Here is a 14,103-nt window from a genome sequence, read left to right on the forward strand (position 1 = left end):
CCGTGTAGCTCTTATTTAAATTATTGTCCTCGCCAAATTCCTTATCCTGTTTGCGAATATTCCAATTTAATTATCAAAAACAATGTTTTGCACTTTGCGCCCTCCCTTGACTCGCTTGGCCTGGGCTGGGGAAGCAACCACATGTAGGATGGTCCACACTAACCCTCCCCTATAGGATGGGCAGGCTGGATGCACCAGACTTTGAAATATACAGTGAAAAGCCAGACATGCACACTATGGGATTCATGGACCGCTGGAACTCCCACACTTGTACCTGGAAAGGAAGCTGCTGACCCTCTGACGCTCCCACGCTACCTGTTAGGCACAGCTTGACATACATTTCATACAACTGACCCTATAGGCGCTATGCATTACCTATTAAAAAAATGGCAGAAGCAAAGTAGATCCCACTACTATATTCGCCAAAACTGCCAATAGAGTGGTGCGCATGGTTCCCTTTGAGTGCAGATAAGGCCATAACACAGACGATGCACAGGTTGAAAATACACAACATGGGAGACTTTTTCACAGGTGGGACTCTTACTACTAGGGAAGTGATCCAAGACTCGCTACCTGAGGCAACACTGGTCACTAGATGTAACTGCCACAGGGCATATCAGTCGCTGCACGCACTGCTGCGGGCAGAACCACTTGAAAAAGTCCTCTGACATATTTACTCAAGACAGCCTCCCCCAGCCACAGGATTTCAACACTATACAAACTTATGCGACATAGGATTACTCCACCAAACATAAAGGTTCAACAGGAGTCTCAGGAGGATTTGGGCGTAATAATAATGGACAAAAAGTGGGCATATTGCTGCTCAATCACTAAGAACATATTTCAAAATGGTAGACATCGCTTGGTGCACTTAAAATACCTTAACAGAGTATACTATACCCCAGCACGCTTATTTAAGTATGCCTTGTGCAGCGATGACAAATGCATAAGATGCAGCACAGGGGGTGCTGGGTTTGGTCATCTAGCATGGTCCTGTCCTGACATCCATGAATTCTGGTTAAAAGTGGCGAATGAGCTCCAAGAAATGGTGGGGCAGCCACTCCCAGACTAACCAATGCTAGCCTTACTGGGCTTTGATGGCGATATACCTAAAAACATAGACGATTGTTGGCAATGGGCTTGCTATTGGCAAAAAAAAGGGTCGCAATGCGCTGGATGAGAGGCCCGGTGCAGACGATCCCGGAATGGCCTGCCGATATGATCTATTGTAATACCAATACAGACAGGTTCAAAGCTTTGATGTCGATCCGTAGCAGACCGCGTGACATATGGGGGCCATTTAAGGCATACTTGCATAGCAGGGCAAGTAGAGTATCCTTCCACGTACCCAAGAGGAATCTCCGTTCCGCCGACTTCGCCCTGGCAGAGGTCCCCCTCATCCGCAGGAACAGAACTGGCAGAATAGCTTTTTCCCACTTCGCAGCCAGAACCTGGAATGAGCTCCCGGTTAACATCAGACGCTCCCCGACCCTGCACCCGTTCAGGAAGGACCTCAAGACCTGGCTCTTCGACTGATCCGGAGCTGCCTCTCCCCCACCCCCCTACAGCGCCATTAGACCCTCACGGGGAGTAGCGTGCTATATAAACCCCTGATTGATTGAATGATTGAGGGCAGAAACTAAGAACCATGAGAATGTAAAACAAACAACAGAGCAGGTGTGTGATGTGGGAGACCAGGCTGCTGGGTGAGGGGGTTCGTGTATCCCCTTTGCTCCGGTTGTATAGTCATGTAACTAATAAGGCTAGAAGTTTTATCCTCTTTAATTGATTGTCTGAACGATAAAGTTATGCATTGATGATGTTAAGTACCTGATATAAGAACGTGACTTATAAGTGACGGTTACAGTTGTAGCCCTAATAATAAAATCTCCCGTGGATACATGTCTGCGATCTTATAGGAAGGTGCACTATCTTTTCACCACACATAAATGCTTGTTTTATGCTCACACTGTAAATGGTGCTAATTGCAATGGATTGTACTTTATTTGGAAAATGATAAAGATTAAAAAAAATAATAATAATAATGAAATTTGACTAATGAAGAAGAGAGGCAACTTGCCCCATAGGACACTGAGCCTTTCCTACGAGACAGGATTGCTTCCCAGATCTGGTAAAAGTCTAAAGGGCAGCCCAACGTAAGAGTTTTGGAGGAAACCTACACGTCAATATTGGTAGGTAGTGGACATACCTTGAGGAGTCTGCAGCCTCCTGATATCAAGTGAAATATCTAATGTGGGCTCCTGAGAAAAACAAAATATCAAGCAAGGTGAGAAACCACACCCCTCTGGAGGTCCTTAGTTTTGACTAAATCAAAGAATGTAAAAAGATCCACTTGGCCCTCCTTAATAAGATCATTGTGGTAATCCTGCTTCCATTTTATAGGAGAGCCTCTAGGATTGGATGGACGCTGGCTTACAAGGGTGGACCAAATGTTTTAGGAAGGAGAGATGACTGATATAGAAATGCATTGGACAGAACTAGGTTAGGGCCGGATGGACATCTTTCCTTTTCTGAGAAAGAAGGGCAAACTGCGAGCGGATTAATGGGCAAAGAAGGTCTGCCTACTCCAAGGTAAAGGTCTTAAGTATCTCCTACGGGCATAAGGTTTTAATCTCCAAGTTATATAAAAGAATTATGACTAAATAATATTAACACTGTCTCTACGTTTAGGGACCATGGGGGAAGGAGATAGGCTGAACCCTAGAATATTGTACATGTCAACCATCTTGTCCATAGCTTTTAACTTATGTATGCCATTAAAAATCATAATTGTGCCCATCCCACAGGATTCAAAGGTAAGGAATCAGGCACAGCTTGCGTCCCTACAGCTCAACAAGCTTGGGATTTACATCTGGCCAAACCCACACAATACAGATTACCTCATTTAGAAGGTAAAATATTGATGGGTGGAATACGTCAATTAAAATAATTTAAATCAGTCTTCCCATTAGTTCCAATCTGCAGTCTTTTCTCGCTCTCTACCATTGGCGGTACAGCTAAAACTTGTTTACATCGATACAGTTTCTGGACCTTTTTACTGCTGCTTTTAAATTAACTTTATTGCTTAATTACAGACTAGCTTGCGGCTGAAATCTATCCTTTTTTGTTGCTTAGTTTTTTTAAGTCTGGCTAGTTGTCACCAAAGTAACCAGGTCCTGGGCTTTAGTGGACGGTTTTTCTGAGGTTCTTGCTGGGAGGTTGGTTGCAATGTTCTACTGAACTATTGACTGCCTAAATCCCTAGCTTTACCAAGGCAGTGGATAAACATTCAGCTCCATTTCCTAATCTGATCAAACTAGTGGATTTCAGCATCTAGGCTCCGTGCCCTTTGCTACCACCCTATGACAAACATGATCATCGGCTGCACTCAAACAAGGGTTGTAATCTTCAATTTTTTGCGCCAGAATGAATGATTTCTGTGAAATCTCCTCTAGCCTCACCTGACAACACGTCCATTCCCTTGTCCTTCTAAATCAACCTTTCAAGTCCATCTATAATCCTAATCCTCGCCAGAAACGAACCCCAAAATATTGCTGAAATCCTAAGTAATAATTAAGCTCTCCAATTTACCATCCCCTTTGGCTATCTTGGATTTGCCTGTTTGAAAAAAATTAACCTGTGTTTTTCGATGCTATACTCCTCTCTAAAACAGTGAGACCGTAATCAGCTACTGTTTCTTTTCCTGTTTTTTTTGTTTAGTTGAAGGGGCGTCACAGGCTTGTAAACAGCTACTTAGGATAGGTGAACGCGCATTTGTTAACTATCTATACAGATCATTCTGGAATTGAGATCTATGGCCACTCCTTCTTCGGGGTCTACCTCGGCCCCCTGCCTAGCGGCGCTGGACCAGTGGATGGAAGTGAAGTTTAAACCTCAGCCCATCAGAGAGGGGACTCCTGATTGTTAGGAGCACTACTTTCTGCATCTAATATTCAACCTTCTGGCCTGCGATTTCTGTCAGAATGGATGGATTCCTGCAAGCTCTCCCATTCTCCTAGGAAAGTGCAATTAGGTTACTAAGGGTGTGCCCCGGTTGCTCATGCAGCCCCCCCCCCCCAAACACTCACCAAAGAACTGGGAGTGCAGCAAATTCTCCTGTGGCACTGGAGTGTATATCTAAGGAAGATAAGTGCAGGGCTGTGAGTAATGTGATCCAAATGGCTTTGCCGGCCTAGAGGGCATAGAAGTCCACGTGAATGAGCAGGACCACGAAGGCTGAAAACTTGGGGGCAGCATGGAACTCCTCATTTAGCATCATTTGGGCAGCAGGGCAGACTGGCACCAGAGACTGACTAAACGGCTCCTCTTGCGGTGGGAGAAGCTTCTGAAGCACCAATGGAACCGGGTCAAGCTATTTTGTTAAGAAACTTAGTTGGTATCATCCAAGTAGATCACTTAGATCTAGTACTAAATGTCTCCTCACCCCGTGACGAATCCGCACGCAAGGAACGGCGGTCGATCCTTTTCTTTTCTTGCACCTGCCCTCTGGAACAAGCTTCCGTCGCATCTTCTTTCCACCTCTGATCATAAACTCTTCTGCAAGGAATTAAAAATCTGGCTATTTGACCATCAATAATGCCGTCATATCAGATTGTCAGTTCGCAAGTAGTCTTCGCAAGCACCATGAGACCTTCTGTTGATATGTGCGCTTAATAAGTTCCTTTGACTTTGACAAGGAATCCCCGCTGGAACTCATGGACAATATTCACTGAGACTGAAGGCAGAGTAGCTGCTTCAACACAGATTTAAGTGAAGGCACAACAATCAAGTGAGGTACCTTTGACTTGGCATACTAGGCACTCCATGCCATGGACACAAGAGGGCAATGAGTGAGCAGGAGGACAGCAGCAACATGGTGGACAGAATAAAGAGCACGTCATCATGGAGACACATAAATATTGATGATCACAATGTCCTTTACACTCCAAGGTAGATGACTGCTGCCTGACGCATGGTAGCGCGTGGCTGCAGAAGAGGAGGGCTGAGGAAACGTAGTAGTCTGGAGTCCGAGGCTTTCGGGGTAGCACCTTCTGGGCACAAGTGGATTGAGATCTACTGCAACACAACACCAGTGAACATGATGGAGGTGCATCAACCGCATACGTTCTACAGGGAGGCCAAGTACACGATTAGTGGTGCCGATGCCTGACACAGTCAAACACTACACTTAACAGCCAGAAACAGAGGTCACGCACAATGGAAGGTTAGGAATATAAAGAAACCTATTGCACATCTAGTTTAGGAACACACTCTTGTTTGTCAATCAAGCAACTAATATTGGAGCTGAACAAGGACAAACATTGGAGCACAACTGTACTGTGGCACCACCTGGTGAAGATGAAACTGTAAGACAAGACTGGCTTTGTCAGCAAGATTATTGTGAAAAGATTTGAAGATGATGAAATCATTTGACAGAGGTGGAGAAAAAGTATCAGGCGCTGAAGAAAGGAGAGCAGAGCAGATGTCCACCCAGGTGGAGATGAGCACCAAGATAAAGAACTAAGAATCCAAGTTAGCAGATTTGGAAAATAGAGTGAGAAGAAATAATGTAAACTTGTTTGGCCTTTCGGAAGGAACAGAAATATATCAAATGGAGACGCTTCTGGAGGTGATAAAGGACACCAATGCTGGATCACCTCATAACATCCTCTTCTTCTGTTCTTGTTGTTCTATGGTCTCCATCTGGTTCAGCTGCTGCTAGGTACCACATCTCTTTAGCGCCAGGATACCCGTTGTGTCACAGTGCGCTTTATAAGTAGCCATTACATTACAGTCCCCACTGCATGTGCCTCAGGGGACAACATCCAGCACCCACACTCACTATTGGACTGCCCCACAAGTTCCACCATCCCAGGTCAGCAAGCGGACAAGGGGCATTCCCAATGGGATCTTCAAATGCAGACCTCTATGGAAACAAGATGGCGCACACTGGGCTGACCTCAGCACCCAGGCAGTAACAGGAGTCCGACAGCAGATCTCCGTCCTGCAACAGTCAGTGGTCACCAAAAGGACCATGCCAGCGAACCACAAGATGGTGGTCCACCTCCACTGCAGCAGGTCAACAGGTTTCCAGTCCAGCAAAGTGAAGACGGGCCACCGAAGAACATGAACAACTCTTGACAAGTGGAGCGAGCCACTCCCACCTACTAAACCAGACTGATATGGCAGCCCAGGCACGTAACACAGCCACAGCTCGCAAAGGCTCGTGTCACTGATGATTTTGATGTTCAAGCTTATAGGGCCACACGTACATAGATTTCATTTAGCGATTTCCTAATAGAATATTTTTGTAAACACTTATGTACTAATGAGTCTTTGACACATTTAGCGATTCCTAATGGGTTTGCAAATGACCTACCTCATTAATATTCATAAGGTAGGTTCCAATTTGTGACCCATTGGGAATCACTAAAACCACAACAATGGTGGCCTGCTGGGGACAGAAGATCACCATGTCAGTGTGTGCTTTTAAATAAAGCAACAGCTTTTTTTTTAATGCAGCCCAGTTTTCATTTCTTAAGAGCAGGCAGTGGTCCGTGGCATTCACAAAGGGGCTGGGGTCCCCAGGAGACCAATTCCCGTTTGCGAATGGGTTACCACCTATTTTAAATAGGAAGTAAAATGCAAATGTTTTGCGACTGCATTTCGGTTGCAAAACATTCATGCATATCACTGTGAGTTACTATTAGGAAGTAACGCCCAACACGTCCCTTCCTAATACAGAATCACTAACCTATTTTGTGATTCGGTAATTGGCTACCAAATCACAAAATGGGTTTGGTACATAGAAAAATACCTTTTACCAGTCGCAAATTCTGTGAATCAGGCCATTTGTGACCGAGAAAAAGCTATGTGCATGTGGCCCTTAATTTGGTATACGAAAATTTCTAATAAAAAAGGCTTCAACAGCTACAGAATGCAGCTGATGGAGGGTTATGAAGCTCACACTTCAGAGGTATTTACACTGCTGCCAGTGAAGAAATGGATGAAAGTAAAGATCCTACACAAGCTGCATGGAGCACTCAATAGCTCTGGTCCCGGCTTTTTTTTAAACAAAAACTCCAGCACGTCTGACATTGTTGGCCTCCAAAGACCAACCTCCTGTAACTCTCTCAATTCTAGCACTGTAAGAGAGGCAGATCTCAGAACTACCACAAACATTGTATGTTTTGATGAAAAGACCTACCTTATCTACCCATGATTACAGTCAGTTACAAGAGATCTTTGGGTGCATAACCGATTGTGCGGTTAATCCTCAACTTAGTAAGGATGGCGGGCTCCTTATTAGCTGAAGAAATACTGACAATGTCACCAGTCGATAAACACTTGCTATGCAATAACTGAAATGTATAAAAAGTGTACTAAAAATAAATCAAGATCAAGTTACTCATGTTGTAACTAGAGTGCCTCTACATGTAAAGCAATGTCAAGAAAACAAAACGACTCTCCAAACCCTCTGCTCCCTCCAAACCATGGAAACATATCCAAGTGGGTGGACTGATAGGCCTAATATGCAAGTGGTTATGGCTGGGACTTAGAAGTACTTAATTTGAGTTGGTAATTGCAGATGGGGCCCACCGGCACGCTTTTTTGGGGAACGGGCTCTTATTCTTCGTCAACAGACTTTAACCCAGAGCAAGGGAGGGAAAAAAGGGGAAAGATGAATAACTGTGTATAGGAAGCTCACTCTTTATCTGATACTAGCAGCCCGCCCCAGCGTTGCCTGGGGCAGAAAGGGGCTGGGGGCAGTACACCCGCTCCCGCCCCGACCCCCTCCCGCACCGACTCCCTCCCGCCCCAACTCACTCGCGCCCCCCTCCCGCCCCGACTCACTCCCGCTCCGACATTTTCATTTACTGCTGCCTCCTTCTTGCCTCCCCCTGCATCACACAGTCTCACTTTCCCTTTCCTTACCTGTGCCGCCGCTCCTCACTGCACAGCCGCTCGTCACTGCACCGCCCTCCTCCTTCGTCGTCATCACGCACGTCGCGTCGCGGCGCGGCCAGCGCTAGGTCCCGGCCGGCGCTACTTTCAGGGGACTACTTTGTTTACAAACTAAATTTTTTTAATTTACTTTTTTTAAATTTATTTATATAGCCTATGTCCATCTACACACCCTGACATTTTCATAGATGTATCGGGTGTGTAGATTGGCGCTGTGGTTCCAGAGTTTATCTGGCCAAAAGGTGCAAGTTCTCTCTTTATAATAGTTGTATAGATATCAATAATCTGATATATCATGTAACAAGTCCAGGGACTCCCTTTTCTGGGGCTTGCTATGCAATCCCAAAGTGCTCTGTTAGGGGGTAGTGTGGCAGAACAGCCGGAGGCTTAACACAGAGGAGTGCAAGACATTTGCAAAAGACTCCCAATGATTAATAAATGACAACACGACTCAAGAAGGAGATCCACACTAATTTATAGAAACAGCAAGTATCTTTATATGTTTAGGCAGAAGAGAAAAATTGTTCAGGTAAGTACGTTTTTATATATAAATTATTTTCAGTTTGAAAAGTGGACAGTGCAGTGTCTGAGTTCTGCAATGTTATCCTATAGAAGGAAGAACAAGTTCTGCAAACAGGTACAGGACAGCGACTTACAAGACCAACCTCCAGGAGTTAGGGTGAGGGGTGGGTAAGGTTCAAGGCAGCATCAAAAGAGCACCAGAAGTGGCACAAAGGTGGCCAGGAGCAAAACAGGGTCGGGAGGCCAATGCATTTCGATGGAGATCCGTCACTGTGTAAAGAGGCTGCAGGCCTGTCAGGCTGAACCAACAGCTGGGCTCTGGCCTCCCGATGCTCAGGTATGGGAGGGCACCCTTGGTCCTCTTCTCCAAGGCTCAGGGGCAACGGGTGCAGAGGTGTCTTTAGGCATCTGGGTTTTCTTACCTGAGCAGTCGCGGTTGAGTGGGTTGACGTCTAGAGGCTGCCGACGACATCGGGAAGTCCATAAGAATTGAACCCACGCTGAACTGGGGCTCCGGAGGGCTGGGGAACCATGTTTGCACCGTTGGCCCACTTCAACTTGGGTTGGATATGACGGGTGCAGTGGCCTTAGAGTTTCTTCTTTGGAGTTTCTTTTGAACAGGTAAGCTGTTCACAGGAGTTATTAGTCTTTATTGAAGGCTGGCAGCTCTCCCAAGGTTTCGGAGGATTAACAGCTGCAGGACGAGACGTCTTTGGTGCAAAGTAGACAGGGAACAGCTGACAGGTAAGCTGAGCTGGGGCCAAGTCAGGATCTCTTCAGTCTTCTCATCTTTCGTAGCTCTTCATGTCCTCCTTCGTAGGTCGTCAGGATCTGCTTCTCTGGTGCCAGGGTCTCCCCCAAATACTTAATTTAGGTGTGTTAGGAGACTGTAGGGTAGTAGCCAATCGGCTACTGACCATTGGGGTCACTACGCTCCCTATATGACCACTTCCTGTGGGAAGTGGGTATAACTCTGCCCCAGAATTCCTAGGCATGCCATCACCAAGATGGCTACCTCTAAAGATTTGTGTCCACTTTACAGTTTAAACCCCCACCCCCTCCCCCCCTTAGGGGTGGTCTTAGTCTGGGGGTGGCACGGCTACCAGACCAGCTAATTCTCTTGCTTCTCCAGGAGCCACGTTGGATCTGGACAGGGGAAAGGGGAGTGGCTTCCTCTCCTGTGAGTGGAGCCAGATTCACTTTCCAGAGGTGGCAGCTCCTTTGAAGTTTGCCAGTCCAAGGAGGCTAATCAGCAGGTCATTCTGTGGGAGGGGGTGTTACACCTTCTTCCCAGACAGGCTTTTGTTCCTGACCTCCTGAAAGTAAAAGGCTCTCACCATAGGTTAGAAACTGGTCTTGGGTGGCAGGCTGGCAGAATCCAGTCTGCAAGCACACCAGAGGCTGGTAGGCTTTCAGGGGGCACGTTTAACGTGCCCTCTGAGTTCATGTTTTGATAAATCGAACACTGGCATCAGTGTGGGATTACCAAGATGATAGGGTTGGTACCAAACATTCCTATTTGCAGTGAGGCCATCATGTATCTGGATTACTCATTTTCACCTGTGTCCAGTACATGGTTTAAGATGTCTTCCCTGGTCACATGATGTGCAGCAATAGGAATGATCAGCAAAGGGACATGCAGATATGTCCTCACATATAATATTAAACACCCTGTCTAAGAGCTGTCAGGCCTGCTGTAGGGGAGACTTACAAATGTCATATGCAGTTGTAGGGGACATGGCACACAGGGATGTGTGACATGTCGTGTTTTCACTTTTGTCTGCACCAAGTCAGGCTGATTGCAATGGCATGTGCTTGGTGAGGGGTCCCTTAGGGTGGCACAATTCGGGCTGCAGCCCCCGAGGACGCTCTTTAGTACCTCAGGCCATGGGTACCATTTACTAGGGACATACAGAAGGTGCCAAAGGTTTTACCAACTGGGGGAACAATTGTACAGTTCTGGGAGAGAGCTCTGACACTGGGGACCTGGTTGGCCGAACCCTGTGCACTCAGTTGAAATCACATCATGTACCAGGCAAAACGTAGGGGCAACCATGTCAAAAAAGGGGCACAGTGACAAGAGGAGAAATGATGGGTGTAAAAGAACCTGCAAGAAAGAGATAAAGGGACAGGGAGTGTCTGGTGATGGATTAAAGAGATATGAGGTGGATCCAAGACGAGCAGCCTTAGTATTCGGCGCCCCCAACATTCAATAGCACCAGCTGTGAGCTTCTGAGCAAAACTTGGTCAACAGCACTTATTCTTTTACAATTAAGCACACAGACTGGAGCTTGAGTGTGAGTAACCTACCTGTGCGTTAAAGTGATGTGCATACACCTTGGCATCATCAAGGATGGCGTGCTGTTCCAGGCATTGGACAGAAGTGTAACAGTTCCCTCTATGATGAGTTATTTGATCTTTCTACAGTGCAGATACCTTCCTTAGGTTAATAAAGTAAAATGTTACCCAATTTTATAAATCGTCTTGCAGCTTCTTCCGTTGAAGAGTCACACCGCAGTTGTAATCCCAGTTCCGGTGCTCTACTGCTCCTTGGCGAGGGTCGCCGTCATCATTGGTTTCACCAGTCCTTGCGGCTTCTCTCTCCTGGGTGTGGAGTGAAGGAGGCTTCGGGGGGATTCTCTTGGATCATCTTAAAAGTGAGCGGACAAGCTATGCCCAGTACTGGTTGGAATTTCAAATCCAATTCAGATTTTTGGTTTCTCTCTTTAGACCATTCCATGATGGACGCAGCTTTATTTTGGGTTATGAAACAAATCACTATTATCACTCTTCGTGCTGACAACATCCTGTTTCCTGACTAGCCCTAAAAAAGCAGTACTTTACAGCACTTCTCTGCATCACAGCACAGTCGACTGGTCCATCAACCCTAATGATCTCTTTTGGGCACTTTTTTCCCCCAGTGGCTTCAGCCTGGAACCCTCTCATCGACTCTGAGGTCAATGTTACCAGCCTGAACTCACTTCTGATCGTGAGCACCTCAAAGTTTTTTCTCCAGCTACCAGTCTTTTCAGAAGTTCTTTCATGCTGCAAGACTTTTTACTCCTACCAAAGTCACCATTCGCTCACAAGACCTATTTCTTACATCTTTATGTACAATGTGGGAGTGCAGGGGCTACTGGAAGACCTTGCCATTAACTCAGCAAGCCAGAGACAAGCTTCCAAAGAATTACTCACATTTAGCCACTGACAAATATAACCTACTGTTACATTGCGCCCAGTTGGAGGGTGGGGGACTGTTGGTGCAAATGTCCTATTTGCGGCATGTGTTTATTTTAGCGTCCCATGCTATGCATAGACTGTAAAGCAGTATCCCCGCTGTGAGGTGGAGGATTCATTAAATGTTTGGAAAATCATGCGGCGGCCTAGTGCCGCCTCATCTGACATGCAGTGTTTCGGGGATGTGAGTACAATATCGCAAATGTCTGCTATAAGGTTTACCAAATTCGCCACAGCTGCTTCTGTGTGGTGGCCAGAGGGCGCTTGACATAGAATACATGGTATGATTGGTCCATATGTAACAGGTTGATATGCACTCTACAGTTCATCTCAACTAATAACATTGATTTCCTCTTCTGTGGTGGTGCAAATAAGTGGTTTGTGGTACAGATTGCTTTTGTGCGACAACCCGACAGCTTGTCTAACTTCTATTGCGAGAAGGAAATGCTATTATTGAACGGGGACACCGTCCCCAACAAGTTTGGATGTGTTAACAAATGTATATACTTGCAAACAGTGTCAGTGTATCACAAGAGCCAGTAATGCACTAACTCCAAGTCGGGAGGTCACAGTGGCCAGAAAGGCCACTTTTTCAAGAACTCCTGGAGAACACAAGAGTACATATGAGTGAAACATTGAATACATGACAGTGCATGTGTAAGATACATGTAAGGGCTTTCTTACAGGCCCTAATATCTGGTAGCTCCACTATAGACATATCTTCTGTTTTGTAGATGGTTATCACCGCTGCTAGATGAACACATCTCAAAGTGTTTCTGAACTTGAAATCTTTCAGCAGCTTATGCAGGAACTGGTCAATGCTTTGTACAATGCGGTCCTCGATTTCGATCTATCTACCACCAAAGTCTGCACTATGCCTGCTTCAATACACTTACACAGTCTTTAGGCAGGCTAACATTATTAAACTGCTGAACTGAGCGAGCGCGGATTGAGATGCAGACCTCTGCTTGCTTGCTGGCTGAGGCCAAGCTAGTTTTCTGCGCAGTTGAAGAATTTCCATCAGCTGGAAAAACCATGGGTGTGGCAAAAGAAGCCCCGTCACCGGTGCCTTCAGCATGTTTGTCACACATATGGAGGAAGAAGTGGCACGTGACAGTCTCTGGACAATATATCCACCAAGCAGACTCCAGAAGACCAAAGTAATGGGGACCGGGAGGCAAAGTTCTGGCATTGGCTGTTTTGACTTGTGTCAAACAGTGCTAGATCTCATGTGCCCCTTTCCTTGAAGGACCACTGTAGAAACGTGGGACCTATCCGCCTTGGAGTCTCTTGTGGAGTTTGCCAGTGTTCACTGGTTCATTCTAAATGATATCTGACACGTGTTCTCTTACCTCCCAGCGCCACGTCTCGTGTTCACACTGCGTGGATAAGGGTGTCCTCCTTGCTTTTGGTGTTGAGACACGGCCTATATGTTGTATTATTGAGAACCACCTGCTGTCAGAGGGATGCTGCAGGTGAGCTCGCCATCCCATGCGAGAGGAGTCTAGTGAAAACAATCCACCCAACTATAGGGTCCGCCTCTTCCACTCGATAAACTAGTGCTGAAGCCAACACTCGATCCTCCGAAGACCAGTCACTTGTGGCCACTCCCGGAGTATCCTTAGGTATGGAACCAGTGCTCTGCAGGGACCTCCATTCCTAACAGGTGCATTACCTTCCGCCCTGTCACACTGTGACATCTACAAAAGAAGATACAAGGGATACGTTTTTGCTACCTTGATATTAGTGGTTGCTTTCAGAAGATAGTGACATACTGAACTGGAATCCTAGGTGTGAGCAAGCTAGGTTCACGTGCTGTGTAGGAAATATGCCTTTAAAGCACGGTCACCCTGAATGTTTCACCTGTTGCTGAACGCTATATTTTTGCTGGTTTTAGAACTCTGTGCACCTTACCCCTCCCAACTAGTAGTAAAGTAACCGTGCTCCCCTTTAAACATGATCAATTTGACATATTCCTGAATGGTAAATGTAACTTACCTATAAGCCCCTGGTATATGAGACAAAAGGTACCCAGGGCCTATACGTTAGGTGTCCCTAGTATACTCCAGCACCTATTGTGCCATCCACTATAGTGAGAGTGTACAACATGGCTTCAGGCCTACCAGTGTAACAGCTACAGTAGAGTAAAAAATGCAATGCGACCTGTTAAAATAAACCCTTTTGGCAGGTCAAAACCTCCCTTTTAAATATGAAACAGTCATCCCTAAGTGGCATTATCACCCACAAGGCATGGTGCTTGTATTTAAAAGTAGGACATGGAGACATTGTGTGTCCTTACAGTAACTAAAACCAAAAGCTATTTTTCACTGTGGCAGGCCAAGCTGTTTTATGTAGAAAACCAGAGTACAGATTAAAAAT

Source organism: Lissotriton helveticus, chromosome 5_1 (genome assembly GCF_964261635.1).
Source record: "Lissotriton helveticus chromosome 5_1, aLisHel1.1, whole genome shotgun sequence".
NCBI classification, from domain to species: domain Eukaryota; kingdom Metazoa; phylum Chordata; class Amphibia; order Caudata; family Salamandridae; genus Lissotriton; species Lissotriton helveticus.